Raw genomic sequence first — 6,000 nt, forward strand, 5'->3', positions numbered from 1 at the left:
TGCTGTTTGATGTGCGTGTGACTGATCATGAACTTGGAGGATGGTTGCGATGGTGTGAATGATTCGGGCGTTTTTGTTTGGATTTCTTTATCACTATTATCTTGGTGTTATATCAAATTACATTATTGATAAAACCTCATGAACAACTATGTGACAATTAGCGCGATTTTTTTTTTGATTGCATCCCTCCATCCTCAGTCCTCCGACCTTTTTGAATTTGTTTTACGATTCCAAGTACCTACGTACGTAAGTTTTAAATAATTATGTGTAATGGGCAAACATTCACATTTTTTACAAAAAATCGGCTATTTTGGATGATGTATTCTTTTTTCAAAATGGCGTTCAAGCCATTTTTCAAAAGTTGTAGCACGGAAACGTCACTTCTGATCGAAATGACGTCTGAGACAAAGTTGTTGAGAAAAATAAAGCATTTCTAAGAAAACATGCATGGTATTTTTTTTTGTAGTTTTGAGTAAAAATTCAAATATAGTGTTCAAAACTTAAATATGTATCTCAAAAAGTATAAGTTATATCGAAGGCGTTCGAAGAGCCATTTAATAAACTAAACTGTTCCGATTAGAGTTCAAACTTAAACTGCTTTATTTCTACATTCGATTCATTTTCTGGACTTTGTTTCTAGCAACTACCAAACCTTGGTGCTGACTTCTGCAGAAAATGTGTCCGTGGCTCGGTGCAATGGGTCGCGACATTTCTCTATGCTGGTGTACCGTGCCTTGGTGGTAACTGCTCCTCCCCTGGTGTTGAACATCTTGGTTCGACGATTTTTTTTTGTTGAAACCACGTATAGACGTCTTATCAGAATGAATTCGAAGTTGTGTCTGGAATATGGACGAAAGGAATCACTGGGTGGTCTACCCAAAGGTCAGGAAATCCGTTAAATTGATCAATTCATGAAACTGATCACAGAGCTCCGCAGTTTTTTCGAAACTACGCATAGGTGTCTCATCAGAATGAATTCGGAGTTGTAACAGGAATATGGACCCTGGGGACCACCGGAAGATCCGAAATATCCGTAAAAGTGGCTAATTTATGAAACTGATGAACACTCATAGACGTCTCATCAGAATTAATTAGGAGTTGTGACCGGAATATGGACTCTGGGTACTACGGGATAGTTCATCGGAAATTCCGGAACATCCGTAACAGTGCACAGTGGTACAGAATGCAGATTTAGGTGGAATGATATGTTTTGAGCCTGAAATTGAAACTTTAGACTAAAAGTCTCTTCAACAAAGTTGTTCTTTATAGTTAAGCCCTCATTTTTATGACAATGAATTCTAGGATGGTTCCTATTACACTAGTTTACAGCATTTTTGAACTCGGTAAGGTGATGATCATTTCCAATGCAAAATCCTACGCTGAATTCAATGCCGTGGTCAGAAAAAATTAAAGTAGAGCCATTATTGAGACAAATATACAAAAATTTTAATTTTTTGAATTTTGGACAAAAGTACGATTACTAAAATGTCAATATCTTTGGAACTAGTGCACCAATTTTAAATCTTTTTTTATGAAAATGAAGCTAAATATGTCTTAATTAAAAATTTAATTTTGAAGTCATTTAAAAATTTACAGCATTTTTTTTTATTTTTCCTGCGAATTTTCCATAAAAATCTTGTTTTAATCAACATTTTTAATGGGATAAAAAGATTCAAAAAATCATTCCATAATTTATTCTTAAAGTCCATTCAAAACCGGAGAAAATGAGCCTTTAATGGATGAAATCGGTTGGAAATTGTCGAAGTTATGAGCATTTTTGTAAAACACTTAAAAATGTTGCTGAAATACAACAGCTTTAGAGTTCCTTTTCTAGGTGTCGTTGTAAGCATCCAAATCGCATGTAAAGTTTTCATGGGAGATTCTTTTCTCTACATATCAATTTGATTAAGGCATATCAGGATTTAAAACCGAGTTGATACAAAAGAAATTTATTTAGGTTTTATTAAAAATGATTGAGAATAGAATGACTTTGTCTTCGATGTTTTGAACTTGTTTCTCGAATCAGAAACCAACAATAGTCACCCATCATTGCTTCATCCCAAAACCCTTGGTAACGACGTTCCATCATCTTCATTTGTTGGTGAAAACGTTCGCCGTGCTCATCACTCTCGTCACCAAGATTTTCCGGGAAAAAATCCATGTGAGAATGTAGGAAATGTATCTTCAAAGACATATTCACACCTGTGTTCAGTGAAATAAAAGGATTTGAAATTAATTATATGTAACAAACACAATATTTTTGATTTATACCTATTTTCTCATAATTTTTGAGCAATTCATCGACGGCTTCCTTATAATCTGGGCTTCTGAAATTTCCTAAAAAGGTTGTGACAACACGCTGGAACGATTTCCACGCTTCTTCCTCATCTGGTGTCAAAACTGTATTGAATGCGGAATCCTTGAGCAGTTTTTTGATCTGTGGGCCAACAAATACACCTTCCTTTATCTTTGCGTCAGATAAATTTGGAAATACTGATTTCAAGTACTGGAATGCCGGCCCTTCTTTTTGCAACGCTTTGACGAAATTTTTGAATAGCCCAAGTTTTATATGTAGTGGTGGAAGTATTATGCGTTCTTTTACCACAAGAGGATCATTTTTAACGTTGTCTTTACCAATTGTGAAATTATCCCGTTTTGGCCAATCTTTTCGGACGTAGTGTTCCTTACGAGCTCGACTGTCCCATTTACACAAAAAACACATATATTTTGTGTATCCCTGTTGCAATCCAGTCAACATGGCAACCACTTTAAGATCGGAACAAATTTTCCAATTGTGTTGATTGTAATTTATCAAATTGAGCAATAGAGCCATTGATTCATACGTTTCCTTCATATTAATGGCATGAGCTAATGGAATAAAAGGTTTCTCATTCCCTTGATGCAGTAAAACGGATTTCAAGCTCAACTTACTGCTATCGATGAATAAACGCCATTCAACTGGATCATATGGCTCACCAAACTCTTCAAACATGCCTTGTCCTTTGTAGAATAATATTTGTCAAATTGTGTTGCATGTTGTGTTCTTTAAAGCGTGATGCCAGCAATTCGGATTTCTCCTTCGATAAGTCAAGATCTCTCACCAAATCATTAAATTCGGATTGTGTAAACAGTTTTGGGTTTCTTTCCAATTCCACCTCGAAGTCTTCCTCGCATTCCTCCTTGAATTCCTCCTCACTTTTTGTAACGGTCGATTCAACAGAGGGCGCTCGTTTCCGCTTTGGATAAACAGGATACGGGACCGAACTTGAATGTGGAACAGGTTTTGTCATAGAAGCCACTTGTGGATACTCAACTGTTTTGTGACGTCCTTGTTGCTTAACTTTTGTCAAGCAGAAATAACAATCCGTTGCATGACAAAACGGTTGACGCCATATGGTGGGCATGTCAAAGGACAAATAGCGACTGACAGATAACAAATAAGTGAGTTAGTAAGTAAGACATTAACACTTATCAAAAATAGATGAAGTAAGATAATGTCGATCAGGAAAAACAAAGCACTACCATGCTGTACATAATTTTTTTATATGAAAGTTATTCAAAAAATCAATTTACCTTGCGCCTGACATCCACCTAGCCAAGCACGTTTTGCACGAACTACATAATACTTTTGGAATCCACGGTTCGTCAAAGTCTCCAGGATCAATTTTAAAATAAAGCCTGTATGCAGTTTGCAACGAAGCAGTGAAATTGACCGATTTTGTAAATATATAGTTGCCACACGCGTAACAAAACTTTTGAGGATCATTTTTACACTTGAATTCACGTTTTGTCGTATACATCGTTAAGCAATGTTAAAGAAAGAAAGCTGTCAAATTGAGTTGGTTGCGTTAGGTTCTCGCAGAGCGGTCTCACAAACACTAGCGTAAATTATATTGTTGAAAATATCCCATTTAATTTTGCGTGACAGCTGGTAGTGTTAGTGAAATGCACCGTATGCGTACACGTCCGCAGAAAGGCTTACTGGAAGTGGTGCATGAACCTAGGAGCGGGACAACGGCCAATCTTGGAATATTCAATTTCCATGATTTTACAAAAAAATGTCATAACTTCGACAATTTCCAACCAATTTCATCCATTAAAGGCTCATTTTCTCCATTTTTCAATGGACTTTAAGAATAAATTATGGAATGATTTTTTGAATCTTTTTATCCCATTAAAAATGTTGATTAAAACAAGATTTTTATGGAAAATTCGCAGGAAAAATAAAAAAAATGCTGTAAATTTTTAAATGACTTCAAAATTAAATTTTTAATTAAGACATAATATTCTAGTGAACGATAGCAAATTTATTTAACTTCATTTTCATAAAAAAAAAGATTACAAATTGGTGCACTAGTTCCAAAGATATTGACATTTTAGTAATCGTACTTTTGTCCATAATTCAAAAAATCAAATTTTTTGTATATCTCAAAAATGGCTCTACTTTAATTTTTTCTGACCACGGCATTGAATTCAGCGTAGGATTTTGCATTAGAAACGTTGGTCAACCACTTAAGTTCAAACTTTTTATGTTGTTTTGTAAACTAGTGTAATTATTGGATATATTGGAGAGGCCATCTTCCAGTGGAAGATTGACCACAAACAAACAGGCGTCCGTGTGTAAAAGACCGGTATTTTTGAGTGCAGTGCCATTTAGTGTACCCCCGCCCCCCTTGTGGGGTTTCTGGGATGTTGAACTGCCTCCGTTCAGGTAATTTACTTTTTATTATACTGACGGAAATTTCCCTGAATTATGATAATTCTTAGGACCTCGTACCGTACCGTCTTACACGGCTCGGCTCGGAAGTCAAGATGGCTTCCGACCCTAATCGCTAATGATCCTAGATCGTCCATCAGGGACGATTCCCTCAGGGCGCTGGCCTTAATTGAACGTCTCGGCTCGACCATGGTGGCCTTGCCACGGTCAGCCGATGCCGTCAACGACGGAAGATGCCTGCCAGCCAAACGAGCCAGCAACGCCTGCTGATCCGTATGTGGCTGATGAACGCCACCAGATCCGTCATTCTCCCAAAACTGCAACAACACTGTCTGCAGCTCGCGCCGCAAGTTTCTGGCCACACGGTAGTGCAGGAGCAGCCGTGTGGTTCAGCGCCAGATTCGCGACGCCGTAGGAGATCCCGCTGCAGCAGTGAGTATAGTACTAAATTTTCTAAGCCCTAGCATACACGCCACATATTTGTGAAAACCCACATCCACACGCCACAGAATAAGGGCAATAAATGTTTTAGAAAATGTGAATGTTCCTGTGTTTTCATACTTTGTCCGCGTAGCCACTCCGAATACCCAGTAGCATGCCAGCCCAGCGAAACACTTCAGGGGTCTCATGCTATTGAGTCTGGGAATGTTTGGTCATCCTATAGTCATAAAATGCAAGCTGCAGGTAAATACGTTATATTTTGTGTATATGTTCTCCGGTCTGCCATTGGTTGATCAATGAGTAACCAGCTCTGTAAAACTGCAAACACATTGATCTATGATGTACCAAGAAGTTTAGATTAGTTCTGAGGACTACATGAAAGTCCTATACTTTGGGAAGTTAAAAAGTAAATAAGCTCTGAGAAGTTCACGACAGTTCCATAAACTTTTAATGACTTCATGACAGTTGCATCAACGACAAAAACTTTACAATAACTTCAAGAAATCTTCTGGTAAGTTTAAGTATCTATTAAACAAATGTTAGAGAGTTTCGGGAATGTTTTGAGAATCTCAGGGCAGTTCCATGAACATATGAAAATTTTTGGGAAAATTTGGGAAAATCCTAAAACTTTAGATTTGTTTTGAAAAGGTAAGGACTATTCGATTCATTAAAAAAATGCAAGAACTTTATATATGCTTTAAGAACAATGCACAGAAACCTAAAAACATTTTGGAAGTGTCATGAACATACGGGATCTGAGGTTCCGATAAAATCAGGAAAATTCTGAAAACACTATGTCAGTTCCATTAAAGGAAGAGCTTACTGCCCCGAAAAAAAAATAT

Source organism: Ochlerotatus camptorhynchus, unplaced genomic scaffold (genome assembly GCF_037179485.1).
Source record: "Ochlerotatus camptorhynchus isolate MF236.1 unplaced genomic scaffold, CSIRO-AGI_Acam_v1.1 ptg000408l, whole genome shotgun sequence".
In the NCBI taxonomy this organism is placed as follows: domain Eukaryota; kingdom Metazoa; phylum Arthropoda; class Insecta; order Diptera; family Culicidae; genus Ochlerotatus; species Ochlerotatus camptorhynchus.